The sequence below is a fragment of the Delphinapterus leucas genome, chromosome 18 (genome assembly GCF_059928025.1).
Source record: "Delphinapterus leucas isolate spDelLeu-1000000601 "Yukka" chromosome 18, BTC_Dleu_Yukka2, whole genome shotgun sequence".
Classification (NCBI taxonomy): Eukaryota; Metazoa; Chordata; class Mammalia; order Artiodactyla; family Monodontidae; genus Delphinapterus; species Delphinapterus leucas.
The window spans coordinates 37646263-37659995 of record NC_143146.1 but is presented as its reverse complement, the minus strand read 5'-3'; the positions used below and the strand labels follow the sequence as shown (position 1 = coordinate 37659995).

The 13733-nt window shown below is 34.8% G+C and overlaps 1 pseudogene; it reads right to left on the bottom strand.

Annotated features, from left to right (window-relative positions):
- Positions 1-10585: 10585 nt before the first annotated feature.
- On the bottom strand, positions 10586-12863 carry LOC111168884 (nuclear transcription factor Y subunit alpha pseudogene; annotated as a pseudogene).
- Positions 12864-13733: the final 870 nt, after the last annotated feature.

The following is a 13733-nucleotide window of genomic DNA, read 5'->3' as shown; positions in this document are numbered from 1 at the left end:
GACATTTCTCTTCTCTAGTTTACTTCCAAACTTGTGGTTTTAGTTGCCTGTGACTTGGTTTGTAGTGGTTTTCACATTACTAATGGTTATAATGGTACTGCAATCCAAGTCCCAGATTCTCCACACACTGAAGCCCATATAAGTTTACCTCAAGGTGTACTTCAGAAATAATAACTCACATTTTTTCTGGGCTCTTAACCTGATTTTCTACTTTTCTGTGTTTGTTACTTTCAATATCAATGGTTTTCCTAATCCACACCTTTATCAATATTCATTTGAATGATAACAATCCCCTTAACTGTTTACATACCATGTGAGTAGTGTTAAATTTATTTAACAAGGCCATTAGAATAAGGTGGCTCTAATGCAGTGGCAGTCTACATAAGCAAACCAAAGTCTAAGCCAGTAAATGCCTCAAGGTTACCAAATCAAAACCTAAGGACAACCAATCACAAACAGCCAATTAGATTTTAAGCTATAGCCACTCAGTAATTTCCTTGCTTTTCTTCTGCCTATTCTCTATAGAAGTTTCTTCCTGAGTTACTGTTTGGGGAGTGTTTCTAACCACTTCTTGTTTTGTGCTGCCCTATTCAAATAAATTTTTGCTCAAATAAACTCTTAAATTTTTTAATGTGCCTCAGTTTATTTTTAACAGTACATATGAAGACTGACAAGTAGAGCTGTTCAATATAACATGTGGTAGGTTCTAATGTTAATAAAAATCATTTGAAAAAATATAGAAAGAAATTAGAGAGAGAGGGAGATTGATTTTTATTTTAATAGATGTTATATAATTTATTTTAGGTAGTATTATCTTTTAAGCAGAAGGTTTTTTTTTGTTTTTTTCCCCAAATTTATAATAGCTTACCTCATACCTCATTTACAATAACAGCTATGCAAACTGAATTGCACTCGTGTCAACTCTGCTCATAAATTGCAATAAGCTTTTTCTCTTTCAAGTTCTTCTCCACTAACTCATGAATGTAACTGTTGTTCTGGATACAATATAAGTTTTTCATTTTTCCTTTATTTTGGTTCTTATTTACGTAGAGTTTGCTTGATCCCAGAATGTGTGATAGTCTTCAGCCATTCTGTATTAAATATGACTTCTTCCCATTCTCCATTTTTTCAGTAATCCTATGTGCAACTTCAGTTCCACACTTTGAAAAGGTAAGAGTTTTTTTTTCTGTCTTTTGCTTAATGTTGTCTATCCCTTCTGCTAGAATGAAGAATCTTTGCAGTCAACAGAAATTTCTGTGCTGTTATTGTATTATTATTATCCTACTGCCCATAAGAATGCCTGGAGTACCATAGAAACACAGTAAATATTTGTCAAGTCAATTAACTTGTACCTGCAGTTTCTACAGATATTTTGGTATGAGGGGAAGGAGAGATTTTATTTTATACATATTTATTATAAATTAATGCTTATATTATCGGAGGAATTTGGGTTTTTTCCAAGAAAATAGTCTAAAGAACATTCGCAACAGTGTTGTACCAGATAGCATGCCTACTTTTGACCAACTTGTCCATTGATGTGAGCCCACCTCAAGTGCCTTGCCATGTCATTCCTCAAAGAGAATTTCCACTTTATGAAGTTCTTTAAACATTATGCAAATTGAGAGCATGACTTGTTATCCCTTGTAATGTATATCTATTCTATTTTACTCTCCATCAGATGTTTATTCACTTCCTTGGTCTGGTAAGGACCCTATAGTATCTCCTTAGAGAGACATTTCTTCCCCCTTTCTGAATTCATGTAATTTATGACGGTAGGAATCTACCAGCAGGACACAGGAGCAAGCAGAAATCTTAGTCAAGGTATCCTATTGCTCCTGCCACATTGAATGATTCAGAGATTGCTTTTGACTCAAGCCTGTCTAGGGAGACCCAAACCAATGACTCTTATTAGAATAACACATTAGGAAACGAATAGCTTATCTTAAGACACAGAGACACAAGGGGGCTTTACATATTTGAGAGGATGTAAGATTCAGAATGAATTTTTCCAATAAAAAGAAAGAGACTAACAATAAGATCCACACAGACTAAGACAAAACCAGACAAACTATGCCCTGATGATAAAATTTGAGTGCATGGACCAGCTCACCTCAAGTCAGAGTTGTCCTTCTATTACATGAGCCAGTTTGAGATGAGTTTTTGTCACTTCCAACTGAAAGTGCAAGTACGTAATATACTATTCTAAATCTGCTTAAATCCTTGGTATAAATACACTGAATTATGACTCAGGGATTAAATGCTTTATACTCCATCTCTATGATTATTTCAATTTTTTTTATAAAAGGTATTCAAAACAATTCCAAATATTGCTTCATCTGTTTGGTTTTTTTTCTCCCTGTTTTTTTAATATTGGTTGAAGGGCAGCATGATATGACATTATATTTTTGTGTAGCTGTGTTAGGAGTTTCACAGTGATATCAATTTAAAATTATATTAGGTATATTGAAATTTTTTTATTAAATATATCCATAAAATTGTGATAAGTTGAGATTCATGTCATATACAAATGGCCTATACAGGAAATATTTAATCCATTCATTAATTCAACACATATTCAACACACAAAACATTAACATCAATACAACAAAACCTCTTTTTTTTACTTTTACTTTTTTTATAGAGAAGTTTCTTAATAGTTATCTATTTTATGCATATTAGTGTATATATATCAACCTCAATCTCCCAATTCATCCCACCACCCACTCCCCTGCTTTCCTCCCTTGGTGTCCATATGTTTGTTCTCTACATCTGTTTCTCTATTTCGGCCTTACAAACTGGCTCATCTGTACCATTTTTCTAGATTCCACATATATGTGTTAATATATGATATTTGTTTATCTCTTTCTGACTTACTTCACTCTGTATGACAGTCTCTAGATACATCCACATCTCTACAAATGACCCAATTTCGTTCCTTTTTATGGCTGAGTAATATTCCATTCTATATATGTACCTCATCTTCTTCATCCATTTGTCTGTCAATAGGCATTTAGGTTGCTTCCATGACCTGGCTATTGTAAATAGTGCTGCAATGAACATTGGAGTGCATGTGTCTTTTTGAATTATGGTTTTCTCTGGATAGATGTCCCCTAGTGGGATTGCTGGGTCATATGGTAGTTCTATTTTTGTTTTTTAAGGAACCTCTATACTGTTCTCCATAGTGGCTGTATCAATTTACATTCCCACCAACAATGCAAGTGGATTGCCTTTTCTCCACACCCTTTCCAGCATTTGTTGTTTGTAGATTTTTTGATGATGCCCATTCTTACTGGTGTAAGGTGACGCCTCACTGTAGTTTTGATTTGCGTTTCTCTAACAATTAGTGATGTTGAGCATCTTTTCATGTGTTTGTTGGCCATCTGTATGTCTTCTTTGGAGAAATGTCTATTTAGGTCTTCTGCCCATTTTTGGATTGGGTTTTTTTTTTTTTAATATTGAGCTGCATGAGCTGTTTATGTATTTTGGAGATTAATCCTTTGTCCGTTGATTTGTTTGCCAATATTTTCTCCCATTCTGAGGGTGGTCTTTTCTTCTTTTTGTGATTTTCCTTTTCTGTGTAAAAGCTTTTAAGTTTAATTAGGTCCCATTTGTTTATTTTTCTTTTTATTTTCATTAATCTAGGAGGTAGGTCAAAAAAGGTCTTGCTGTGGCTTATGTCAAAGATTGTTTTTCCTATGTTCTCCTCTAAGAGTTTTATAGTGTCTAGACTTACATTTAGGTCTTTAATCCATTTTTAGTTTATTTTTGTGTATGGTATTAGGGAGTGCTCTAATTTCATTCTTTACATGTAGCTGTCCAGTTTTCCCAGCACCACTTATTGAAGAGACTGTCTTTTCTCCATTGTATATCCTTGCCTCCTTTGTCATAGGTTAGTTGACCTGTGGGTTTATCTCTGGCCTTTCTATCCTGTTGCATTGATGTATATTTCTGTTTTTGTGCCAGTACCATATTTTCTTGATTATTGTACCTTTGTAGTGCAGTCTGAAATCAGGGAGTCTGATTCCTCCAGCTCTGTTTTTTCCCTCAAGGTTGTTTTGGGTATTCCAGATCTTTTGTGTCCCCATACAAATTTTAAGATTTTTTGTTCTAGTTTTATAAGAAATGCCATTGGTGATTTGATAGGGATTGCATTGAATCAGTAGATTGGTTTGGGTAGTTTAGGCATTTTCACAATATTGATTCTTCCAATTCAAGAACGTGGTATATATCTCCATCTGTTTGTGTCATCCTTGATTCCTTTCATCAGTGTCTTATAGTTTTCTGAGTACAGGTCTTTTACCTCCTTAGATAGGTTTATTCGTAGGTATTTTATTCTCTTTGTTGCAATGGTGAATGAGATTGTTTCCTTAATTTCTCTTTCTGATTTTTTGTTGTTAGTGTATAGGAATGCAAAAGATTTCTGTACATTAATTTTGTATCCTGCAACTTTACCAAATTAATTGATTAGCTATAGTAGCTTTCTGGTGACATCTTTAGGATTATCTTTGTATAGTGTCATGTCGTCAGCAAACAGTGACAGTTTTACTTCTTTTCTAATTTGTGTTCCTTTTATTTCTTTTTCTTCTCTGGTTACTGTGGCTAGGACTTCCAAAACTACGTTGAGTAATAGTGGAGAGAGTGGATATCCTTGTCTTGTTTCTGATCTTACAGGAAATGTTTTCAGTTTTTCACCATTGAGAATGATGTTTGCTGTGGGTTTGTCATATATGGCCTTTATTATGTTGAAGTAGTTTACCTCTATGCCCACATTCTGGAGAGTAAAAACTCATAAATGGCTGTTGAGTTTTGTCAAAAGCTTTTTCTGTATCTATTGATGTGATTATATGGTTTTTATTCTTCAATTTGTTAATATGGTGTATCACATTGATTGATTTGCATGTATTGAAGAATCCTTGCATCCCTGTGATAAATTCCACTTTGTTGTGGTGTACAATACTTTTAATGTGTTGTTGGATTCTGTTTGCTGGTATTTTTTTGAGGATTTTGGCATCTATATTCATCAGTGATATTGTTCTGTAATTTTCTTTATTTTTAGTATCCTTGTCTGGTTTTGGTATCAGGGTGATGGTGGCCTCATAGCATGGGTTTGGGAGTGATCCTCCCTCTGTAATATTTTGGAAGACTTTGAGAAGGATAGATGTTAGGTCTTTTCTAAATGTTTCATAGATTTCACCTGTGAAGCCATCTGGTCCTGGACTTTTGTTTGTTGAAGATCTTTTTTTCTGCCTTACTGTCTCAGTTTATTCATTCTTCAACTTCTGTTCTTCAACTAAATTCTCACTTCTGCTTTAACCTCTTAAAGAAAATTGTATTTTTAAATAAATCAAATGTATACTTTTCTAACTTAATTTTTGATCTCTCTATAGCATTTTACACTAATAAAGACTTTATTTTCAGTGATTTTTTTGTGTGTTTGTTAATCACATATTTTTAAATTTGAAAATATATTTTTCAATGTTTATTTTTTTTTCTGTATATTGCTTTAAGACTCTTCACAGGGTACTGTAATTAAGTGGGAGTGAAGGGGCTAATCATTTGACTTTCATGTATTCCAGAGCAAAGGCCATGTTGAAGACTTTATCCTGTTAGTGATTGGGATTTACTAAAAGGTTTTTAATTGCATAGTATTTTTATCAGTTCTGTGTTTTAGAAGTACTAATTTGATGTAACTGAAACTGATTCATTCCAACTTTCAGAAGATAAAATGATGATGATTAGTTGGGAAGAAATTGAAATATTCCAAAATGAGGTGACAAAGTTCTTAAACAATTTAATAATTATTAAATAATGAGCTGTTAGGCACTTAAAATGATGGGTAAAATTTTTAAAAGGACTTTTAAAAGGCTTTTATTTTTTGAACTGAACATTTCAATGAAGTTGTTCTTAACTGGCTGTGATTTTGCCCCCACAGCCTGGTGACATTGACAATGTCACAATGATTGCCACAGTTGATTGTCATAACTGGGGGAGATGTTACTAACATCTAATTCATAGAAGTCAGATATTCTGACTTTTTGTTTTGGCTAAATTTGAGATTACTAATGGATATCTAAGTAAATAAGTTTGATATTGTTTGCATAAATAGTTCTTATAACTCAAAAGAGAGTTCATGTCTGGAGATATAGATATGGAAACTGATAACATATAGATGATATTTGAAGATTTCAATGAGATTAATCAGTAATAAAATGTGAGCAAACACCAACCAGTTTATCACTGAATACAAGGGTGTTAAAATGTGTTAGAAGGCCCCCAAGATATTGATCATTTCAGCCCTCATGATGGATAAGTTGGGTATAAAGCAGTTATTAGTCCCTGATCCTGTCATCTTCAGGGTTAAGCAATTTTCTTTTAACTAAATGGGCCAAAACAAATATTTTTATATTCTATATTTTCCACAACGTGGAAAATATTAGTAAACACTAATAGCATAGAAGAATGAAAGGTGAGAGGATTAAGGAAGACTAGAATTTAAGGGACCTATCAGAATGGAGGAAAGTGAGAGGAAATTATGAGAAGAGATCAGTTGTGGAAGCAAATAATTAATAGTAAAAAAAAAAAGAACATATAAAAATGCTTAAGAGATGTCAATTAAGATAAGAATTTATACATAGTAACTGATTTTAACAAGAATAGAGATGTGACTGACCCTGAAGTGTGAAGTCCTAATACTGCTTATTGTTGAATGAAATGCCTTATAAATCTTTGTAGGGGGAAATTCTTTCTCCCCGCTGTACTGGAAAGAGATAAGTTAGAATGAAATTATCCTTTTTTGTATTTCCTCTTTGTGGTTATTTACTGGGAGAATAAGTTATTTACTGCACTGGTAAGATTTATGTGACTTCTGGGGTTCATTGAACCACATCCAAAATTCCCAACATTTGACATTGGTCTTAAAAGTGGGAAATAGAACACATTTTCCTCTCTCTTTATCTGCTAGTTCACAGATGAGGCAACAATAATTTGTTATTATTATTGGGTACTGTTTTATTTATTTATTTATTTATTTATTTATTTACTTTACAGGTGATTTCTAGACTTTAATCATTTTCATAAGTGAAACTTTACTCCCATTGAATAGCAACTCTTCATTCCCCTGCCTTCAGTATTCTATTCTGTGCTTCTATGTGTATAACTATATTCTAAACCACATGAGTGAGTGGAATCATGCAGTAATTGTCCTTCTGTGACTGGCTTATTTCACTAAACATAATTTCCTCATGTTCATCCATTTTACCACATATGGCAAGAGTTCAATTTTTTCAAGCTAAATAATATTCCATTGCCTGTATAAACCACATATTCTTTATTCATTCATCTGGCTATAGACATTTAAATTATTTCCATATCTTGGCTATTGTAAATAATGTAATAAACATGAGAGTATAGATAATTCTTATCTATAAGAATCAGTTCAGATGCTGATTTTATTTCCTTTGGATAAATATATCCCAAAGTGGAAATACTAGATAAGGTAGTTATATTTTTAATATTTGAGGAACTCCCATGCTGTTTTCCATAGTGGCTAAACCAGTTTACATTCCCACCAAAAGTGTACAAGCTTCCCTTTCCTCTAGAACCTTGCCAATACTTGTTATCTCTTATCTTTTTGATACTAGCCATCCTAGCATGTGTAAGGTGGTACTTTTTTTTTTTTTTCATTTCCCTGATTACTAGTAATGTTGAGAATCTTTTCATGTACCTATTGGCCAATGTATGTCTTCTGTGGAGAAAGCTTATTCAAGTTATTTGCCCATTTTTAATAGTTTTTTTTCCTATAAGTTGTAAGAATTCTATTTATATTTTGGATATTAACCTCTTCTCAGATATATGACTTGCGAATATTTTTTTTTCCCATTCAATGGCACTTTTTTTTTTCTTTTTTGGCTGCATTGGGTCTTCATTGCTGTGCATAGGCTTTCTCTAGTTTTGGTGAGCGGGGCCTACTCTTCATTGTGGTGCATGGGTTTCTCACTGCGGTGGCTTCTCTTGTTGCAGAGCACTGGCTCTAAGCTCATGGGCTTCAGTAGTTGCAGCACTCAGGCTCAGTAGTTGTGGCACATGGAACCTAGAGCACATGGACTTCAGTAGTTTTTGTGTGTGGGATCAGTAATTGCAGTATGTGGGCTCTAGGGCATGTGGGTTTCAGTGATTGTGGAGTGCAGGCTTGGTAGTTGTGGCTCGTGGGCTCTAGAGTGCAGGCTCAGTAGTTGTGACGCACAGGCTTAGTTGCTCCACAACATGTGGGATCTTCACAGACCAGGGATCAAACCCATGTCCCCTGCATTGGCAGGCTGATTCTTAACCACCACACCACCAGGGAAGTTCTGGCAATTTTTACAGAATTAGAAAATACAGTTTTAATAATATAAAACTAAAACGGACTCTGAATGGCCAAAACAATTTTTAGAAGACAGAATAAAACTGAAGACATCACACTTACTAATTTCAAATTATATTACAAAGCTACAGTAATTAAAACAGTATGGTACTGTCATAAAGACAGACATAAATCAGTAGGACAGAATAGAGAGCTCAGAAATAAATTCACACATATATGGTCAATTTTGATAAAGGTGCCAAGAATACACAATGAGAAAAAGATAGTCTCTTCCACAAATGTTGTTGAGAAAACTGAATACTCAAATGCAAAAGAATAAATTTGCATACATATTTTATACCATACACAAAAATACACAAGTATACAAAATGGATTAAAGACTTAAATGTAAAACCTGAAACTGTAAAACTCCAGAATAGAACATAGGGAAAACCTTCCTAACTTGGGTCTTCACAATGATTTCTTGTAGATGACACCAAAAGCATATGGAACCAAAGCAAAAATAGACCAGTGGACTACATCAAAATTTTGTTTTGATGTATTTATATCATTGTTTAGAAATTCACGCTTTAACTCAGGCTTAAAGACTCATCCTTTATTACAAAATTCCATAGCTCCATGAATGTGCATAGGTAAATATATTTAGGAACACTTTCATAGCATTGCCTAAACCATAAGTAGATCTTAAGAGATAGGGAAAGGCAAGTGACAGGATGGTCACTTATTTTGGATTAAGACAGTCCAGGAAAGGCCTTGATGAAGAAAATAGGAAGGAAGTGAATGAAATTCTCAGGTGGAGGGGAGATTTATTTAATATCAACTGTAATGATGTTGCATTGCAAATATCTACAGTGAGATTGTTCTCAGTGTATCCTTATCTTGGGTAAATATGGACAGAAGTAAGAGAGAATGATCCAATAGTGTGGGAGAGAGAATTGGATCAAAAAATAAGAACTCTTAATGAGATTCTAAAACATGAATATTAAGAATTAGGAAGACAGAGAAAAAAGAAAAAGTGTACATTCTTAGTATATTGAAAGTTATGATTTCAGAAATACAAATAGAGAACTGCCATCACAAGTAGCCACAATATTACAAATATATATTATTCATATGTCAAAAACACTAATAATATAAAAATCATATCAAATATCTCTATTTGCTATCAAAACATTTCTGTATTAATAAATGTGTCATTCAGAGATATCAGCTCGGTGTTTTGTGACCGCCTGGAGGGGTGGGGTAGGGAGGGTGGGAGGGAGGGAGACGCAAGAGGGAAAAGATATGGGGATATATGTACATGTATAACTGATTCACTTTGTTATAGAGCAGAAACTAACACACCATTGTAAGGCAATTATACCCCAATAAAGATGTTAAAAAAAATAAATAAATGTGTCATTTATTTCCCATGTATATGAACACATCAGCTTCATATGTTTTATTCCATAAAAAAAGGAATTAAAACTTAATTCAGTATTCCTCAAAGTGTATTTCACAGAAAAGTAGGTTTTATTAGATGCTTGAAACAAATAAATAAAAAATGTCCATACAGTTAGTCAGAATGAACTACCCAACCAGAGAGATGGATGTTGTCTAACCAAATTCCCGTGGGAAAGCCCTGGCTTCTCTGATTGCAGTTTAGATTAAATTTGCTCTCATCTTCTGAGTTGGACAGTCAGTTTCACCAGTTAACATCAGTGTTTCTATGTTACTACTGGGCTGTCATATGTCACTTGATTCATCTTAATCTATGAAGTGTCAATGTTATCCACTGTCTGCAAAAGGCCTGGAGTAAAGGGATGAAACAAAGGCTTGCAATTCCAATTTGCAGGATGTTGCTGAAATTATAATACTGAGCCTCTTATTAAAAACTAAGTGGGAGGTGGATAGACCTAGAGTCTGTCATACAGAGTGAAGTAAGTCTGAAAGAGAAAGACAAATACTGTATGCTAACACATATATATGGAATTTAAGAAAAAAACTGTCATGAAGAACCTAGGGGTAAGACAGGAATAAAGACACAGACCTACTAGAGAACAGACTTGGGGATATGGGGAGGGGGAAGGGTAAGCTGTGACAAAGCGAGAGAGAGGCATAGACATATATACACTACCAAATGTAAGGTAGATAGCTAGTGGGAAGCAGCCGCATAGCACAGGGAGATCAGCTGGGTGCTTTGTGACTGCCTGGAGGGGTGGGATAGGAAGGGTGGGAGGGAGGGAAACTTAAGAGGGAAGAGATATGGGAACATATGCATATGTATAACTGATTCACTTTGTTATAAAGCAGAAACTAACACCCCATTGTAAAGCAATTATACTCCAATAAAGATGTAAAAAAAAAAAAAAAAAAACTAAGTGAGTTTTGCCCTGTACAAAAGGGCAGAATACATTCATTTGTGATTATCTAAATTCTGAAGGGAATTTTATCCCTTCCAAAGAGTTGATTAATTTCCAGGAACAGTGAGAAACAGTGCAAGGAATATGATCTTGATCATCTCCATCACATGGCCTGGCAGAAAAATCCTCAGATGACCTGTGCTGTGTAATTGCTTCCTTCCTTCTTTCTTTCTTTCTTTCTTTCATTTATTTGGTGTGTCTCCTGCATATGAAGGACTATCATTTTCTTTTGCAGAGAAAAATTCCCTACTTTCACCGCATTTCTCTGCTATGGCATGACTTACACAGGTATTTCCTTCTTTCCTTTGGAATTTCCTTTCTGCCTCTAGTTTATCCCAAACTTGCCTCCTCTTACAAAGAGGATGATACTGTTTGGCATTCACATAGAGGCTCTTCTTCAAATATATCTGTCCCAGTAAAGGGATACCTTAGATAGCACGCACAGAGCCAGATCCAAACACCATCATGACCGTCCCTTCTGAATTGATCACATAGCCTGCCACTGGTAGAATTATGATAGACCCTTGTTGGTTGTGTTGGTTTTGGCTCCTGTGTGAACAGTCTGTGCCCCTATCAAACTTGCTGCTGGATCATGCCTTTCCAGTGAGTGATGCCATCTTCCTTAAATGGCTGATAGAAGATGGTCTGTCCTTCAACAGTCTGTGCTACTTGCTGCCCCTAGAGAGTGATCTGCTGCTGTGTTTGTGTCTGATTGGTATTGACAGTTGTCTGTGGCTGCTGGATGATGATATGATGCATCTGGCCCTTGCAAAGTCTGTCCTTTCTTTTACTCCCAGATCTGGATCTATCTCAATGGAACCAACTGTATCTGCTACAAATATTCTGTGTCCCAGATACAGGTATTAACATGATGGTTTCATCATGTCCACAAGGGATAGTTTGGATAATGATAGGTTGGACAGAGATTAACACTAACTTGTACCACTAATGTATGTCCCTGGACCTGCTGTTGAATCCATCTTGCAATCTGCTCTTTTGAAATATTGCTCTTTGCTGCATTCTGCTCTATGGTCCAATGAAGTTAAAATCCTATTCAAAGACAGCTTTGCTCTGGAGATCCTAGAAGATTATGAAGTATATTTCAGAGTGCAGGGGAGTTAGTAACAGGCAAGATTGCTCTGGGTCTGGTGCCTGAAAATCTGGACCTAAGTGTGAGAGAGAAAGAGATGCATCTCTATCTGGCGCTAGCACTCTGCAAGGGTCAAGAACTCCAATATGCCTGCTCCAGTGGTCACATCCATGCATGGGACTGGCCTCTGCAGGCCTTGGACTAGAGTGCCTGGAGGCACTCACAGGCTCTGGGCCAAGGCCACCAGCTCTTTTGCTCACGTAGGTAGGCTAAGCTCAATTCTAACAATCTATTTTTTAATTTAATATATATTCATAAACATATGCATATGCACACTGGACTACATTACTTTCTGATAACCATTCTAGGATATTTAGGCAAGTATTATTTATAAAACCATCAATAAAGCATTAGAAAAAGTGAAAACAGCAAAGAAAATTCCTATGACAATGCAAACTAAGAGATAAAAGAGACATAGAAAGACAGTTCTAGGGATATTAGCAGAATAACAACCCTGTCTAAAAATCAGAGACTAGAGCACATAGTGATATTTGAACATGATCTTTAATATAGAAATATTTTGACAAGAAAAGTGGGAAATTTATGGAAAACAGAATAAACTTCTTTCAAAAAGTGGGGAACAATCCAATTTGACATTAATATAAGACACACAAAGGAACAGTGGTCTTATATTAATAAGATAATATTAATAATAAATATTATAAATAATAAATATAATATAAAAATAAATATTATAAATATAATAATAAATATTATAAGACAATAAAGGAGTTGCAATCTTCTATATTTTGTTACTGTGTTCTCTCAACTTTTTATTTTTTCTTTCTACAGATATGCTATACTTGTCTAGTATGGGCTTCTTATTGCAACCCTGTAAGTCAGCATCTCCCAGGGTTCTGGCTTTAAACTTCTTACTTTGTACACTCATCCTTAGAGCTGACCTCACAGCCATGGCTTCCTGAAAAACTTTAATGCTGATGACTCCCATCTTAAATCAGTCTCCTAAACTGCAGACTATTTCACCAAATGCCTCCTAGTTATCTCCCAATGAATGCCCTATAATGATTCTAAAACCATTATGTCCATCATTTCCTCACATATCTATGTTGCCTTGAGTTCTCTAACTTAATATATAACAATGAAATGCTTGAAAAAAACAATAGAGGAATCCCTAGGCAACAGTAATAATCACATGATGTCACATCTGTAGACAATTTAGAATATCCCTCAGAAATTTTCCACACAGAGGAAATAAAAGAGAGTGATAGCGATCCACCTTAAAGATAGTTTTACTGGAATAGAATTTCTCTGAAATGTGCCTCTGTGGAGAAGTAGGAAGAAAGAGCAAAAGAGATTTTCAACTGAAAGGGAGGAATGCAGGACTAGCTACATAATTTACAGCACCCAGTGAAAAATAAGAAGTGGGACTCCTGTTAAAAAATTATTAAGAATTTCAAGTCAGTAGCAGTAGAACATTAAACCAAGTGTGAGACCCTACCATGTGCAAGCCCTGAACAACTGCATAGCCCACACATCTTGAAGCCATCCTTACGTGCAAGGATCCTTACGTGCTAAACCATCCTTTTGTGCTAAGCCATCCTTAGCCTGCCGAAATTGGCAAGTTAGAAAGTACTTGGGGTTCACATAAAAGAGCAATAGGTATTCATAATGAAATTTTAAAGAAAATTGAAAGAGAGACAAGATCTCTAAATGAGGACAAATTGTGACATAGAAATTTTCAGTATCCTATTAATCTTCCATTCAGCTCTACCTGTAATTAAATCAGTGATGATATGAAATATTAAGGAACTATGCTTTTACTTTATTAGCTCATAACCATTCTACATTCATAACTTTT